General features: G+C 27.6%; 2 protein-coding genes across 7 annotated transcripts in view; both read right to left on the reverse strand.

The window, feature by feature from the left end:
- The window catches only part of coro2aa (coronin 2Aa), a 115733-nt gene extending 101473 nt beyond the window's left edge, over nucleotides 1-14260 (reverse strand). Inside the window, exon 1 of the mRNA XM_062033407.1 lies at nucleotides 13957-14260. The gene's annotated coding sequence lies outside the window, so the exon portion shown is untranslated. The remainder of the gene's footprint in view (nucleotides 1-13956) is intronic.
- Nucleotides 14261-16743: 2483 nt separating this feature from the next.
- uso1 (USO1 vesicle transport factor) overlaps nucleotides 16744-16772 on the reverse strand; it is a 53199-nt gene continuing 53170 nt past the window's right edge. For 2 of the 6 annotated variants that reach the window (XM_062033435.1, XM_062033437.1), the window contains one exon: nucleotides 16748-16772. This exon is cut by the window's right edge and continues 1049 nt beyond it. The gene's annotated coding sequence lies outside the window, so the exon portion shown is untranslated. The other 4 variants (XM_062033433.1, XM_062033434.1, XM_062033436.1 and 1 more) reach the window with 4 other exon arrangements.

A 16772-nucleotide genomic window follows, 5' to 3' on the forward strand; every position in this document is an offset into this window, starting at 1 on the left:
GCAAACCCGACCCAGCAACACACAGAACTGCAATAAACAGAGCAATTGAGAGGAGACACAAACACGACACACAACAAACCAAAAGTAGTTAAACAAAAATGAATATTATCAACAACAGTATCAATATTAGTTACAATTTCAACATAGCAGTGATTAAAAATCCCTCATTGACATTATCATTAGACATTTAGTTTATGAGATGCAAGTGTAAGCCACTGCGACACTATTGTTCATTTTTTGTATTGTTTTTTTTTATTAATGTTTGTAATGATAATATCAATGAGGGATTTTTAATCACTGCTATGTTGAAATTGTTACTAATATTGATACTGTTGTTCCGTGTCATGTTTGTGTCTCCTCAATTGCTCTCAATTGCTCTGTTTATTGCTATTCTGAATGTTGCTGGGTCGGGTTTTGTTTTGAAATTGTATTGCATTATTATGGTATTGTTGTGTATTGTTTTCATTAAAAAAAAAATTAAAAAAAATAAAAAATAAAAAATTGTTTTTGAATCGAGAATCGTGTTGAATTGAAAAAAAAAAATCGATTCTGAATCGAATCGTGACCCCAAGAATCGATTTTGAATCGAATCGTGGGACACCCAAAGATTCCCAGCCCTAATATATATACATATATATATTTATTTATTTTATTTACATAAAAGAAATACTTGAAATTCAGTGTTCCGGTGGCTATCCATTAGATGGCAGTATTGTCCTGTTTAACTTCTCCGTTCATGACGAGTATATCATTTCGGCCACCGTGTTCAATGGAGAAGTCTGTTCTACATATTTACAGGCAACATACACCTTCCCCTTCCAACTGTCCTGGATGAACTGAAATTCTTGTTTCCATTCGTTTGAATTCGTTAGGCAAGCTGTTTATATTGTGGGAAAGCGGACGTGAGAACAGGCTGTCCCCACTCAGTCTCAGGTCCGCATTGAGCTGGAGGGGGCGTGGCCTCCAGCTCCGGCTGAATACCGGGAGTTTGTCGGGAGAAAATCTCTGGATTCTCCCGCTAAAAACGGGAGGGTTGGCAAGTATGACATACATATACACACAGGGTCCATTGCCAGGGTTAATGTGGTCAACATATATCAAATAAAATCTAAATAAGATAAGGCTCAGAATGGTGTCTTAACAAAACCTTTCTACATATAAAGTGCTTTTTTTGATTGATTGATTGAGGCTTTTATTAGTAGATTGCACAGTACAGTACATATTCCCTACAATTGACCACTAAATGGTAACACCCCAATAAGTTTTTCAACTTGTTTAAATCCACGTTAATCAACATTAAACTGCCTCAAGTTGTTGCTCACATTAAATAAAATGACAACACTTTTCTTCTACATATAAAAAGTGCAACATAAAACAGTTTCAAGTCAACTCAGCTCATTGTTCTTCCACCATAGAAGTGGGTCAAAATCTAGTTTTTAATGCAATATGGACTTTTATCTGCTGCTATAAAAACATTTGTTATTGCTTTAGCCCTGCCTGACTCGCCGAGGAGAGGCTGCTTGAATGCGGTGGTGACGCTTCAAATGGGTTAGCATGTGTTATGAGAGTAGCGTATGTGTGTGTGTGGCCCTTTAATAGGTGACAGCATGTGAGGTGAGTGTGTGGGCGAGCGAGGTGAGGGAGCGGTAGCTTGATTGCGGGGAGTGGCTAGTGTTTTGTTGGATCGGCTGTGTGCAAGACCTCAATAAAGCCACGATTTGCAACTAATCGCCGGATTCGTCATTTACCCTGGAGTCCGGAGCTGTGGAGACCCACTGCCGGGTAGAGTGAAGGGTGTTGCCCCCGAGAATACATCGGCCCTGGAGGAGTGTCTCCCCTGCGCTCCTCGACTACGGTCTGGGAGCCGGAAGCAGGAAAGGTGCAACACAGGGCTAAAGCAATAACAAATGTTTTTATAGCAGCAGATATAAGTCCATATTGCATTCAAAACTAGATTTTGAGCCACTTCTATGGTGGAAGAACAATGAGCCCATATATCCTCTTACTGCCAAGTTAGCCAGGCTGGGGGGGGGAAGAAAAGTTAATCTGAGGCTGAGTTGACTTGAAACTGTTTAATGTTGCACTTTTTATATGTAGAAGAAAAGTGTTGTCATTTTATTTAATGTGAGCAACAACTTGAGGCAGTTTAGAGTTGATTAACGTGGACCCCGACTTAAACAAGTTGAAAAACTTATTGGGGTGTTACCATTTAGTGGTCAATTATACGGAATATGTACTGTACTGTGCAATCTACTAATAAAAGTCTCAATCAATCAATCAAAAAAAGCACTTTATATGTAGAAAGGTTTTGTTAAGAAACCAATTCTGAGCCTTATCTTATTTAGTTTTTATTTTATATATGTTGACCACATTAACCCTGGCAATGGACCCTGTGTGTATATGTATGTTATGCCATTGTTTACACATTTGGTAAATAAATAACCAAAAAATTTATATTTTGTTGTTTTCTTACTGTACCGAAAATGAACCGAACCGTGACCTCTAAACCGAGGTACGTACCGAACCGACATTTTTGTGTACCGTTACACCCCTAATATGCATGCAAACAGAGTATACAAACGTTTACCAAACTATGCACTTTTGTCGAGAAAGGAAGCTATTAATTATATTTACATTATTTATTTATTTAATATACAAACTTTTCTATTTACGAACCAATTAAGTGCGTAGATCAGGGGTCACCAACGCGGTGCCCGCGGGCACCAGGTAGCCCGTAAGGACCAGATGAGTAGCCCGCCGGCCTGTTCTAAAAATAGCTCAATTAGCAGCACTTACCAGTGAGCTGCCTCTATTTTTTAAATTGTATTTATTTACTAGCAAGCTGGTCTCGTTTTGCCCGACATTTTTAATTCTAAGAGAGACAAAACTCAAATAGAAAATATTTTAAAGACTTCGTCTTCACTTGTTTAAATAAATTCATTAATTTTTTTACTTTGCTTCTTATAACTTTCAGAAAGACAATTTTAGAGAAAAAATACAACATTAAAAATTATTTTAGGATTTTTAAACACATATACCTTTTTACCTTTTAAATTCCTTCCTTTTCTTTCCTGACAATTTAAATCAATGTTCAAGTATTTTTTTTTTTTATTGTAAAGAATGATAAATACATTTTAATTAAATTCTTCATTTTAGCTTCTGTTTTTTGCGACAAAGAATATTTGTGAAATATTTCTTCAAACTTATTATGATTAAAATTCAAAAGAAATATTCTGGCAAATCTAGAAAATCTGTAGAATCAAATTTAAATCTTATTTCAAAGTCTTTTGAATTTCTTTTAAAAATTTTGTTCTGGAAAATCTAGAAGAAATAATGATTTGTCTTTGTTAGAAATATAGCTTCGTCCAATTTGTTATATATTCTAACAAAGTGCAGATTGGATTTTAACCTATTTAAAACAAGTCATCAAAATTCTAAAATGAATCTTAATCAGGAAAAATGACTAATGATGTTCCATAAATTATTTTTTTCATTTTTTCAAAAAGATTCGAATTAGCTAGTTTTTCTCTTCTTTTTTTCGGTTGAATTTTGAATTTTAAAGAGTCGAAATTGAAGATAAACTATGTTTCCAAATTTAATTGTAATTTTTTTCGTGTTTTCTCCTCTTTTAAACCGTTCAATTAAGTGTAAATATCATTCATTATTAATAATAACATAGAGTTAAAGGTAAATTGAGCAAATTGGCTATTTCTGGAAATTTATTGAAGTGTGTATCAAACTGGTAGCCCTTCGCATTAATCACTACCCAAGAAGTAGCTCTTGCTTTCTAAAAGGTTGGTGACCCCTGGTGTAGATCAATGTTCCACTGTAATACATTGGGAAAGAAATGTGTAATAAATGATAAATATAAGTATACATGCTTTTTCAAGATTCAAGATGCTTTATTATTGTCCATTCTTTAACATGTACAAGACACATAAGAACTGACATTTCATTTTCATTTTTTTACTTCCTCATGTTTAGTGTTATTATTGCACCAGCAAACAAGAGATCAATCCCCAATTTCAAGTATCAGGAAATGACCTCAAAAGTATCCAAAATGTACGAGGAGTGGGTTCCAGCCACCGCTGCCGCTCGCCATGCGCATTACACTCGGGTCATTACGCGCTCAAGCTGCTCCTTCTTTTGTCTTAAGTTTGTTTACGTCGACCCGAAACGAGAGTGAGGGCCGCACAATGGCTCTCAACCATCTGCTCCACTGGTGGTCTCCTTGAAAACAAGCCCCCCCCCCCAGCGGGGAGGACAGAATGGGAGTATCATAGCGGACGTCGTGGGACAGGACCATTGTCAATAAAAGTCGGTTCAAAGTGAAAGCAAATCACTCCAATAATCAGATTACTTTTTATTGATCCTTTTTGCCAATACAGTCGTCCATCGTGACATCCTGCGTCATATATAATAATCAATAATATTGCGGGTTCATCACATCGCAGATTTTATTGGGATTTTTAAAGCATATTTTATATAATGTTGGCCCTAAATTACACTTGTTAGGCACAGAACTTAATAAATACAGTAAAAATATCAATACTATGGATTGGATAATGGCCACTAGAGACTAAACCAATCAGTATCGTGGCCACTGATTGGCTCAGCCTCAGAGAGCATTACTAGAGTTTTAACTAAAGGGTGTTACTTCATGTCTTTGGGGCTCTCATATTGTTGAAAAACAAGGAAAGGCCATGTAACACAGTGGTAAGAATGCCCCTCTGCCAACTTCATGTCTTTGGGGCTCTCAAATTGTTGAAAAACAAGGAAAGGCCATGTAACACAGTGGTAAAAATGCCCGTCTGCCAAACTTTTTTGCAATGTGTTGCTGCCATTAAATTCTAAGTTAATGATTATTTGCAAAAAAAAAAAAGTGTTTCTCAGTGTGAACATGAAATATCTTGTCTTTGCAGTCCATTCAATTGAATATAAATTGAAAAGGATTTGTAAATCATTGTATTCTGTTTTTATTTACCATTTACACAAAGTGCCAACTTCACTGGTTTTGGGTTTTGTAATATTTGTTGACTTACTTATGGTGTATTTCATGTATTTATTTAATCACTTTTCTGTTACAAACAGAACAAAGAACTGGGATATAACTGCTATGGTATGAAAAGGGGTAAGATTAAATAAGATCTGACAATAAATGACAAAATCCCAATTTTTTTTTAATATATATATTTTGTATATGTTGCGACATTGGTATGATTTTTTTTAATTAAGTCCCTAGTAAAGAACAAAATAAATATGTTTTATGATTTTGTAGATATTGTGACATTGCTATGTTTGTTGTGAATTAAAAAACAATAAATTACTAAATTAACGTTTTTCTTTTCTTTTACAATTGTGTATATATTGCGACATTGGTATGTTTTTTTTTTAATTAAGTCCCAGGAAAAGAAGAAACTATTTTTTTTAAATGATTTTGTAGATATTGTGACATTGCTATGTTTGTTGTGAATTAAGTCCTTAAAAAACAATAAATGACTAAATTAACCTTTTTTTTTTCTTTTACAATTTTGTATGTATTGTGACATTGGTATGTTTTTTTTAATTAAGTCCCTGGAAAAGAATAACATTTTTTTTAATGGTTTGGTAGATAATGTGACATTGCTATGTTAGTTGTGAATTAAGTCATTAGAAAACAATATATGACAAAATTTACCTTTTATCTATTTTTTTTTTACAATTTTGTATATATTGCGACATTGGTATGATTTTTTTTTTTTACTTAAGTCCCTAGTAAAGAACAAAATAAATATGTTTTATGATTTTGTAGATATTGTGACATTGCTATGTTTGTTGTGAATTAAGTCCTTAAAAAACAATAAATGACTAAATTAACCTTTTTTTTTTCTTTTACAATTTTGTATGTATTGTGACATTGGTATGTTTTTTTTAATTAAGTCCCTGGAAAAGAATAACATTTTTTTTTTTATGGTTTGGTAGATAATGTGACATTGCTATGTTAGTTGTGAATTAAGTAATTAGAAAACAATATATGACAAAATTTACCTTTTATCTATTTTTTTTTTTACAATTTTGTATATATTGCGACATTGGTATGATTTTTTTTAATTAAGTCCCTAGTAAAGAACAAAATAAATATGTTTTATGATTTTGTAGATATTGTGACATTGCTATGTTTGTTGTGAATTAAGTCCTTAAAAAACAATAAATGACTAAATTAACATTTTTTTTTTCCTTTACAATTTTGTATGTATTGTGACATTGGTATGTTTTTTTTAATTAAGTCCCTGGAAAATATTTTTTTTAATGGTTTGGTAGATAATGTGACATTGCTATGTTAGTTGTGAATTAAGTCATTTAAAAACAATAAATGACAAAATTTACCTTTTATCTATTTTTTTTGACAATTTTGTATATATTGCGACATTGGTATGTTTTTTTGTTTTTTTTTAATTAAGTCCCTGGAAAAGAACTAACATTTTTTTTTTGTTATGATTTTGTAGATATTGTGACATTGCTATGTTTGTTGTGAATGTAAGTTCTTAAAAAAAACAATAAATGACAAAATCCCAATTTTTTTTATATATATATAATTTTGTATATATAGCGACGTTGGTATTATTTTTTTTTACTTAAGTCCCTAGTAAAGAACAAAATAAATATGTTTTATGATTTTGTAGATATTGTGACATTGCTATGTTTGTTGTGAATTAAGTCCTTAAAAAACAATAAATGACTAAATTAACATTTTTTTTTTCTTTTACAATTTTGTATGTATTGTGACATTGGTATGTTTTTTTTAATTAAGTCCCTGGAAAAGAATAACATTTTTTGTTATGGTTTGGTAGATAATGTGACATTGCTATGTTAGTTGTGAATTAAGTCATTAAAAAACATTAAATGACAAAATTTACCTTCTATCTATTTTTTTGGACAATTTTGTATATATTGCGACATTGGTATGTTTTTTGTTTTTTTTAACTAAGTCCCTGGAAAAGAACTAAAAAAAAATTTTGTTATGATTTTGTAGATATTGTGACATTGCTATGTTTGTTGTGAATGTAAGTTCTTAAAAAAAAAACAATAAATGACAAAATCCCAAAAATTTTTTTTTATATATATAATTTTGTATATATAGCGACATTGGTATGATTTTTTTTTTACTTAAGTCCCTAGTAAAGAACAAAATAAATATGTTTTATGATTTTGTAGATATTGTGACATTGCTATGTTTGTTGTGAATTAAGTCCTTAAAAAACAATAAATGACTAAATTAACCTTTTTTTTTTCTTTTACAATTTTGTATGTTTTGTGACATTGGTATGTTTTTTTTAATTAAGTCCCTGGAAAATATTTTTTTTAATGGTTTGGTAGATAATGTGACATTGCTATGTTAGTTGTGAATTAAGTCATTAGAAAACAATAAATGACAAAATTTACCTTTTATCTATTTTTTTGACAATTTTGTATATATTGCGACATTGGTATGTTTTTTTTTTTTTTTCTAATTAAGTCCCTGGAAAAGAACTACATTTTTTTTTGTTATGATTTTGTAGATATTGTGACATTGCTGTGTTTGTTGTGAATGTAAGTTCTTAAAAAAAAAACAATAAATGACAAAATCCCAATTTTTTTTTTATATATATAATTTTGTATATAAAGCGACATTGGTATGATTTATTTTTTTACTTAAGTCCCTAGTAAAGAACAAAATAAATATGTTTTATGATTTTGTAGATATTGTGACATTGCTATGTTTGTTGTGAATGTAAGTCCTTAAAAAACAATAAATTACTAAATTAACTTTTTTTTTTCTTTTACAATTGTGTATGTATTGCGACATTGGTATGTTTTTTTTTATTAAGTCCCTGGAAAAGAAGAAAATAATTTTTTTTATATTGCGACTAGAGATGTCGATAAATGCTTTAAAATGCAATATCGGAAATTATCGGTATCAGGTTTTTTATTATCGGTATCGTTTTTTTTTTGTTTTGTTTTTATTAAATCAACATAAACCTCCCTCCCCCATTTACACTCATTCACACAAAAGGGTTGTTTTTTTCTGTTATTAATATTCTGGTTCCTACATTATATATCAATATATATCAATACAGTCTGCAAGGGATACAGTCCGTAAGCACACATGATTGTGGTCCCTGATTGTGGTCCGTTGATATGTTTTTTGTGAATTAAGTCCTTAGAAAACAATAAATAAAATAAACTTTTTTTTTTACAATTTTGTATATATTGCGACATTGGTATGTTTTTGTTTTTTTAATTAAGTCCCTGGAAAAGAACAAAATAAACATTTTCTATGATTTTGCAGATATTGTGACATTGGTATGTTTGTTGTGAATTAAGTCATTAAAAAACAATAAATTACAAAATTAACATTTTATCTTTTTTTTTTTTACAATTTTGTATATATTGCAACACTGGTAGTTTTTAAAAAAAATTAAGTCCCTGGAAAATAACAAAATAAAAATGTTTATGATTTTGTTGATATTGTGACATTGCTATTTTTGGTGATTTGAGTCCTTGGAAAATAAAATCATCACGTTCTTTGACAAAATGAACAAAATTTGTATTAAGGTTTTAGAAAATTATAAAATGTAAAAATGTGTACGATTTTGTAGATATTGTGATATTAGTATATTTGTTGATTTGAGTCCTTGGATAATAATAAATGACAAAATAAACAATTTTTTTTAATGATTTTGTGACGTTGATATGTTTGTTGTGAATTATTATTAGAAAATAATAAATAAAATAAACTTTTTTTGTTTGTTTTTTTACATTTTTGTATATATTGCGACATTGGTATATATATATTTTTTTTATTAAGTCCCTGGAAAAGAACAAAATAAAAATTGTTTATGATTTTGTAGATATTGTGACATTGCTATGTTTGTTGTGAATTTAGGTTTTAGAAAATTCTAAAATGTAAAAATGTGTACGATTTTGTGTATATTGTGATATTAGTATATTTGTTGATTTGAGTCCTTGGATAATAATAAATTACAAAATAAATAAAAAATTCAATGATTTTGTGACGTTGATATGTTTGTTGTGAATTATTATTAGAAAATAATAAATAAAATAAACATTATTTTTTTCTTTTTATTTACAATTTTGTATATATTGCGACATTGGTATGTTTTTGTTTTTTTTAATTAAGTCCCTGGAAAAGAACAAAATACATTTTTTAAATGATTTTGTAGATATTGTGACATTGCTATGTTTGTTGTGAATTAAGTCCTAAAAAAACAATAAATGACTAAATTAACATTTTTTATTTTGTATATATTGCGACATTGGTATGTTTTTTTTTTCATTAAGTCCCTGGAAAAGAACAAAATAAACAAGTGTTTATGATTTTGTAGATATGGTGACATTGCTATGTTTGTTGTGAATTAAGGTTTTAGAAAATTATAAAATGTAAAAATGTGTACGATTTTGTAGCTATTGTGATATTAGTATATTTGTTGATTTGAGTCCTTGGATAATAATAAATTACAAAATAAATAAAAAATTCAATGATTTTGTGACGTTGATATGTTTGTTGTGAATTATTATTAGAAAATAATAAATAAAATAAACATTTTTTTTTCTTTTTTTTTACAATTTTGTATATATTGCGACATTGGTATGTTTTTTTTTTTTTAATTAAGTCCCTGGAAAAGAACAAAATACATTTTTTAAATGATTTTGTAGATATTGTGACATTGCTATGTTTGTTGTGAATTAAGTCCTTAAAAAAACAACAAATGACTAAATTAACATTTTTTATTTTGTATATATTGCGACATTGGTATGTTTTTTTTTTCACTAAGTCCCTGGAAAAGAACAAAATAAACATGTTCTTATGATTTTGTAGATATTGTGACATTGCTATGTTTGTTGTGAATTAAGGTTTTAGCAAATTATAAAATGTAAAAATGTGTACGATTTTGTAGATATTGTGATATTAGTATATTTGTTGATGTGAGTCCTTGGATAAAAATAAATTACAAAATAAATAAAAAATTCAATGATTTTGTGACGTTGATATGTTTGTTGTGAATTATTATTAGAAAATAATAAATAAAATAAACATTATTTTTTTTATTTTTTTTTTACAATTTTGTAGATATTGTGATATTAGTATATTTGTTGATTTGAGTCCTTGGATAAAAATAAATTACAAAATAAATAAAAAATTCAATGATTTTGTGACGTTGATATGTTTGTTGTGAATTATTATTAGAAAATAATAAATAAAATAAACATTATTTTTTTTCTTTTTTTTTTACAATTTTGTAGATATTGTGATATTAGTATATTTGTTGATTTGAGTCCTTGGATAAAAATAAATTACAAAATAAATAAAAAATTCAATGATTTTGTGACGTTGATATGTTTGTTGTGAATTATTATTAGAAAATAATAAATAAAATAAACATTTTTTTTTCTTTTTTTTTTACAATTTTGTAGATATTGTGACATTGGTATGTTTTTTTTTTTAAATTAAGTCCCTGGAAAAGAACAAAAAAATTTGTTTATGATTTTGTAGATATGGTGACGTTGGTATGTTTGTTGTGAATTTAGGTTTTAGAAAATTATAAAATGTAAAAATGTGTACGATTTTGTAGCTATTGTGATATTAGTATATTTGTTGATTTGAGTCCTTGGAAAATAATAAATTACAAAATAAATAAAAAATTCAATGATTTTGTGACGTTGATATGTTTGTTGTGAATTATTATTAGAAAATAATAAATAAAATAAACATTTTTTTTTCTTTTTTTTTACAATTTTGTATATATTGCGACATTGGTATGTTGTTTTTTTTTTTAATTAAGTCCCTGGAAAAGAACAAAATACATTTTTTTAATGATTTTGTAGATATTGTGACATTGCTATGTTTGTTGTGAATTAAGTCCTTAAAAAAACAATAAATGACTAAATTAACATTTTTTATTTTTTTATTTTGTATATATTGCGACATTGGTATGTTTTTTTTTTCACTAAGTCCCTGGAAAAGAACAAAATAAACATGTTGTTATGATTTTGTAGATATTGTGACATTGCTATGTTTGTTGTGAATTAAGGTTTTAGCAAATTATAAAATGTAAAAATGTGTACGATTTTGTAGATATTGTGATATTAGTATATTTGTTGATTTGAGTCCTTGGATAAAAATAAATTACAAAATAAATAAAAAATTCAATGATTTTGTGACGTTGATATGTTTGTTGTGAATTATTATTAGAAAATAATAAATAAAATAAACATTATTTTTTTTATTTTTTTTTTACAATTTTGTAGATATTGTGATATTAGTATATTTGTTGATTTGAGTCCTTGGATAAAAATAAATTACAAAATAAATAAAAAAATTCAATGATTTTGTGACGTTGATATGTTTGTTGTGAATTATTATTAGAAAATAATAAATAAAATAAACATTATTTTTTTTCTTTTTTTTTTACAATTTTGTAGATATTGTGACGTTGGTATGTTTTTTTTTTTTAATTAAGTCCCTGGAAAAGAACAAAAAAATGTGTTTATGATTTTGTAGATATGGTGACGTTGGTATGTTTGTTGTGAATTTAGGTTTTAGAAAATTATAAAATGTAAAAATGTGTACGATTTTGTAGCTATTGTGATATTAGTATATTTGTTGATTTGAGTCCTTGGATAATAATAAATTACAAAATAAATAAAAAAATTCAATGATTTTGTGACGTTGATATGTTTGTTGTGAATTATTATTAGAAAATAATAAATAAAATAAACATTTTTTTTTTTTTTTTTTTTACAATTTTGTATATATTGCGACATTGGTATGTTTTTGTTTTTTTAATTAAGTCCCTGGAAAAGAACAAAATAATTTTTTTAAATGATTTTGTAGATATTGTGACATTGCTGTTTGTTGTGAATTAAGTCCTTAAATAAACAATAAATGACTAAATTAACATTTTTTATTTTTTATTTTTTTATTTTGTATATATTGCGACATTGGTATGTTTTTTTTTCACTAAGTCCCTGGAAAAGAACAAAATAAACATGTTTTTATGATTTTGTAGATATTGTGACGTTGCTATGTTTGTTGTGAATTAAGGTTTTAGAAAATTGTAAAATGTAAAAATGTGTACGATTTTGTAGATATTGTGATACTAGTATATTTGTTGATTTGAGTCCTTGGATAATAATAAATTACAAAATAAATAAAAAATTCAATGATTTTGTGACGTTGATATGTTTGTTGTGAATTATTATTAGAAAATAATAAATAAAATAAACATTTTTTTATTTATTTTTTTTTACAATTTTGTATATATTGCGACATTGGTATGTTTTTGTTTTTTTAATTAAGTCCCTGGAAAAGAACAAAATACATTTTTAAAATGATTTTGTAGATATTGTGGCATTGGTATGTTTGTTGTGAATTAAGTCCTTAAAAAAACAATAAATGACTAAATTAACATTTTTTATTTTTTATTTTGTATATATTGCGACATTGGTATGTTTTTTTTTCACTAAGTCCCTGGAAAAGAACAAAATAAACATGTTTTTATGATTTTGTAGATATTGTGACATTGCTATGTTTGTTGTGAATTAAGGTTTTAGAAAATTGTAAAATGTAAAAATGTGTACGATTTTGTAGATATTGTGATATTAGTATATTTGTTGATTTGAGTCCTTGGATAATAATAAATTATAAAATAAATAAAAAATTCAATGATTTTGTGACGTTGATATGTTTGTTGTGAATTATTATTAGAAAATAATAAATAAAATGAACATTTTATTTTTATTTTTTTACAATTTTGTAGATATTGTGACGTTGGTATGTTTGTTGTGAATTATTATTAGAAAATAATAAATAAAATAAACATTATTTTTTTCTTTTTTTTTTTTACAATTTTGTAGATATTGTGATATTAGTATATTTGTTGATTTGAGTCCTTGGATAATAATAAATCACAAAATAAATAAAAAATTCAATGATTTTGTGACGTTGATATGTTTGTTGTGAATTATTATTAGAAAATAATAAATAAAATAAACATTATTTTTTCTTTTTTTTTTTTACAATTTTGTAGATATTGTGACATTGCTATGTTTGTTGTGAATTAAGGTTTTAGAAAATTATAAAATGTAAAAATGTGTACGATTTTGTAGATATTGTGATATTAGTATATTTGTTGATTTGAGTCCTTGGATAATAATAAATTACAAAATAAATAAAAAAAATTCAATGATTTTGTGACGTTGATATGTTTGTTGTGAATTATTATTAGAAAATAATAAATAAAATAAACATTATTTTTTTTCTTTTTTTTTACAATTTTGTATATATTGCGACGTTGGTATGTTTGTTGTGAATTAAGTCCTTAAAAAAACAATAAATGACTAAATTAACATTTTTTATTTTGTATATATTGCGACATTGGTACGTTTTTTTTTTCACTAAGTCCCTGGAAAAGAACAAAATAAACATGTTTTTATGATTTTGTAGATATTGTGACATTGCTATGTTTGTTGTGAATTAAGGTTTTAGAAAATTACAAAATGTAAAAATGTGTACGATTTTGTAGATATTGCGACCTTAGTATATTTGTTGAATGAAGTCCCTGAAAAAGAACAAAATAAACATGTTTTTATGATTTTGTAGATATCGTGACATTGCTATGTTTGGTGATTTGAGTCCTTGGAAAATAAAATCTTGTGGCATTTATCATGTTTTTGTTTCCCTAAAATGTGATTACAATCACGGTCAGCAAATTACCGGCACAATCGGGTTTGAGCATCGGCAATATTGTCTTGCATCGACATCGACATTTGCAGTATCGCCCGCCTCGACGGAAGTAACGCAGTTGGAAAAGTAACGTGGGCAGGTGCACGTGTCGCATCCCCACCGGAAGTGTAAACGCCACACCTCGCGTGGAACCAACAAACATTTGTGGTGTCGGACGGGAGCGAGCTCACCTTGGCGGCGGTCATGCGACGCTGTGAGGCTGCGGAGGTTCCCTCCCTCCGCCCCGGAGCTGGTGAAGCAGCCTTGGGGGTCCGAGTTAGGAGAAAGGCGGTGTCATGGTGCTCCTTCGCCGGGGCCGCCAGCTTCCACTGATCCCTCTGCCAGGAGGAGAGGGAGGGGCGAGGGGCGAGGGGGCGGGGCTTTAACCCTCCTGTTTCATTCAATCATTATTCTTTATTACCGCCAAAATGAAAAAAAAACTAACAAATACAATGTAATTAAATAAAGGTAGATATATTTTCTCACAAAATGTCATTTGAAAAAGTGATTATGGGTCCAAACACTGGCTGAAATAAAAAAAAAAAAGATAATGTCATATCTTTGTTGAATTAAGTCCTCGGATAATAATGAATGACAAAATAAACACATTTTGTGACATTGATATGTTTGTTGTGAATTAAGTCCTTGGAAAATAATAAATAAAATATACTTTTTTTTAATTTATTTTTTTAAATTTTGTATATATTGCGACGTTGGTATGTTTTTGTTTTTTTTAATTAAGTCCCTGGAAAAAAACAAAATATTAATTTTGTTATGATTTTGTAGATATTGTGACATCGCTATGTTTGTTGTGAAATAAGTCCTTAAAAAACAATAAATGACTAAATTAACATTTTTTATTTCATTTTATAATTTTGTATGTATTGTGACATTGTTTTTTTCTAATTAAGTCCCTGGAAAAGAATAAAATATATTTTGTTATGATTTTGTAGATATTGTGACATTGCTATGTTTGTTGTGAATGTAAGTTCTTAAAAAAAACAATAAGTGACAAAATCCCAATTTTTTTTTAATTATTATATAATTTTGTATATATTGCGACATTGGTATGTTTTTTTTTTTTTTAATTAAGTCCCTGGAAAAGAACAAAATATTTTTTTTGTTATGATTTTGTAGATATTGTGACATTGCTATGTTTGTTGTGAATTAAGTCCTTAAAAAACAATAAATGACTAAATTAAAAAAAAATTATTTTATTTTATAATTTTGTATGTATTGTGACATTGGTATGTTTTTTTTATTAAGTCCCTGGAAAAGTACAAAATATTTTTTTTGTTATGATTTTGTAGATATTGTGACATTGTTATGTTTGTTGTGAATGGAAGTTCTTAAAAAAAACAATAAGTGACAAACCCCCCCCCCCCCCCAAATGTTTTATTATATTATTTTGTATATATTGCGACATTGGTATGATTTTTTTTTTAATTAAGTCCCTAGTAAAGAACAAAATAAATATGTTTTATGATTTTGTAGATATTGTGACATCGCTATGTTTGTTGTGAATTAAGTCCTTAAAAAACAATAAATGACTAAATTAACCTTTTTTATTTCATTTTATAATTTTGTATGTATTGTGACATTGGTATGTTTTTTTTAATTAAGTTCCTGGAAAAGAATAAAATATATTTTGTTATGGTTTGGTAGATAATGTGACATTGCTATGTTTGTTATGAATTAAGTCATTAAAAAACAATAAATGACAAAATTAACATTTTATCAATTTTTTTACAATTTTGTATATATTGCAACACTGGTATGTTTTTGTTTTTTTATTAAGTCCCTTGAAAATAACAAAATACATTTTTTTATGATTTTGTAGATATTGTGACGTTGGTATGTTTGTTGTGAATTAAGTCCTTAAAAAAACAATAAATGACAAAATTAACCTTTTTTTTTTTTTTATACAATTTTGTATATATCGCTACATTGGTATGTTTTTTTTTTTTCTTTTTAATTAAGTCCCTGGAAAAGAACAACATAAAAAATGTTTATCATTTTGTAGATATTGTGACATTGGTATGTTTGTTGATTTGAGTCCTTGGTTCATAATAAATGACAAAATAAATAAAACATTTATGATTTTGGGACGATATGTTTTTTGTGAATTAAGTCTAGAAAACAATAATTGTATATATTGCGACATTGGTATATATATTTTTTTTTTTTAATTAAGTGCCTGGAAAATAACAAAATAATTTTTTTTATGATTTTGTGACATTGGTATGTTTGTTGTGAATTAAGGTTTTAGAAAATTATCAAATGTAAAAATGTATACGATTTTGTAGATATTGTGATATTAGCATATTTGTTGATTTGAGTCCTTGGATAATAATAAATGACAAAATAAACAACAACAAAAAAATGCCTTACTTTACTTTTAAAAAATTCAAAAGTAAAAATATATATTTTTCTTAAAAAAAAAAATCCACATTTTTATTATTTCATTGCAATGGTTTCACAAAGTAGGTTGTGAGTTCAAACCTCGGCCGAGTCGTACCAAAGACTATAAAAATGGGAGCCATTACCTCCCTGCTTGGCACTCGGCATCAAGGGTTGGAATTGGGGGTTAAATCACCAAAAAATGTTTCCCGGGCGCGGCCACCGCTGCTGCTCACTGCTCTCCTCACCTCGCAGGGGGTGAACAAGGGGATGGGTCAAATGCAGAGGACACATTTCACCACACCTAGTGTGTGTTACAATCATTGGTACTTTAACTTAACAAAATAGTTTTTGTTTTGCTATAAATTATATGCTGTGTCTGTACAATTTGGTAAGTAAGATTTTCTGTATGTAGATTGGAGGGGTTTATTTTATTTTCCTCTGACACTGTAATTATGTCTTCAATAAAACAAACATTAACCTATTTAATTTGAGCATGGATCAAAACACTGGATTCATATTTATTTCTTTTTTTTTAAAAGAACCATTGTCCAAATAATGGCATGTATTTATTTTTGCATGATAACAATTGTAATAAATACATCTA

Source organism: Entelurus aequoreus, linkage group LG22 (genome assembly GCF_033978785.1).
Source record: "Entelurus aequoreus isolate RoL-2023_Sb linkage group LG22, RoL_Eaeq_v1.1, whole genome shotgun sequence".
NCBI lineage: Eukaryota > Metazoa > Chordata > Actinopteri > Syngnathiformes > Syngnathidae > Entelurus > Entelurus aequoreus.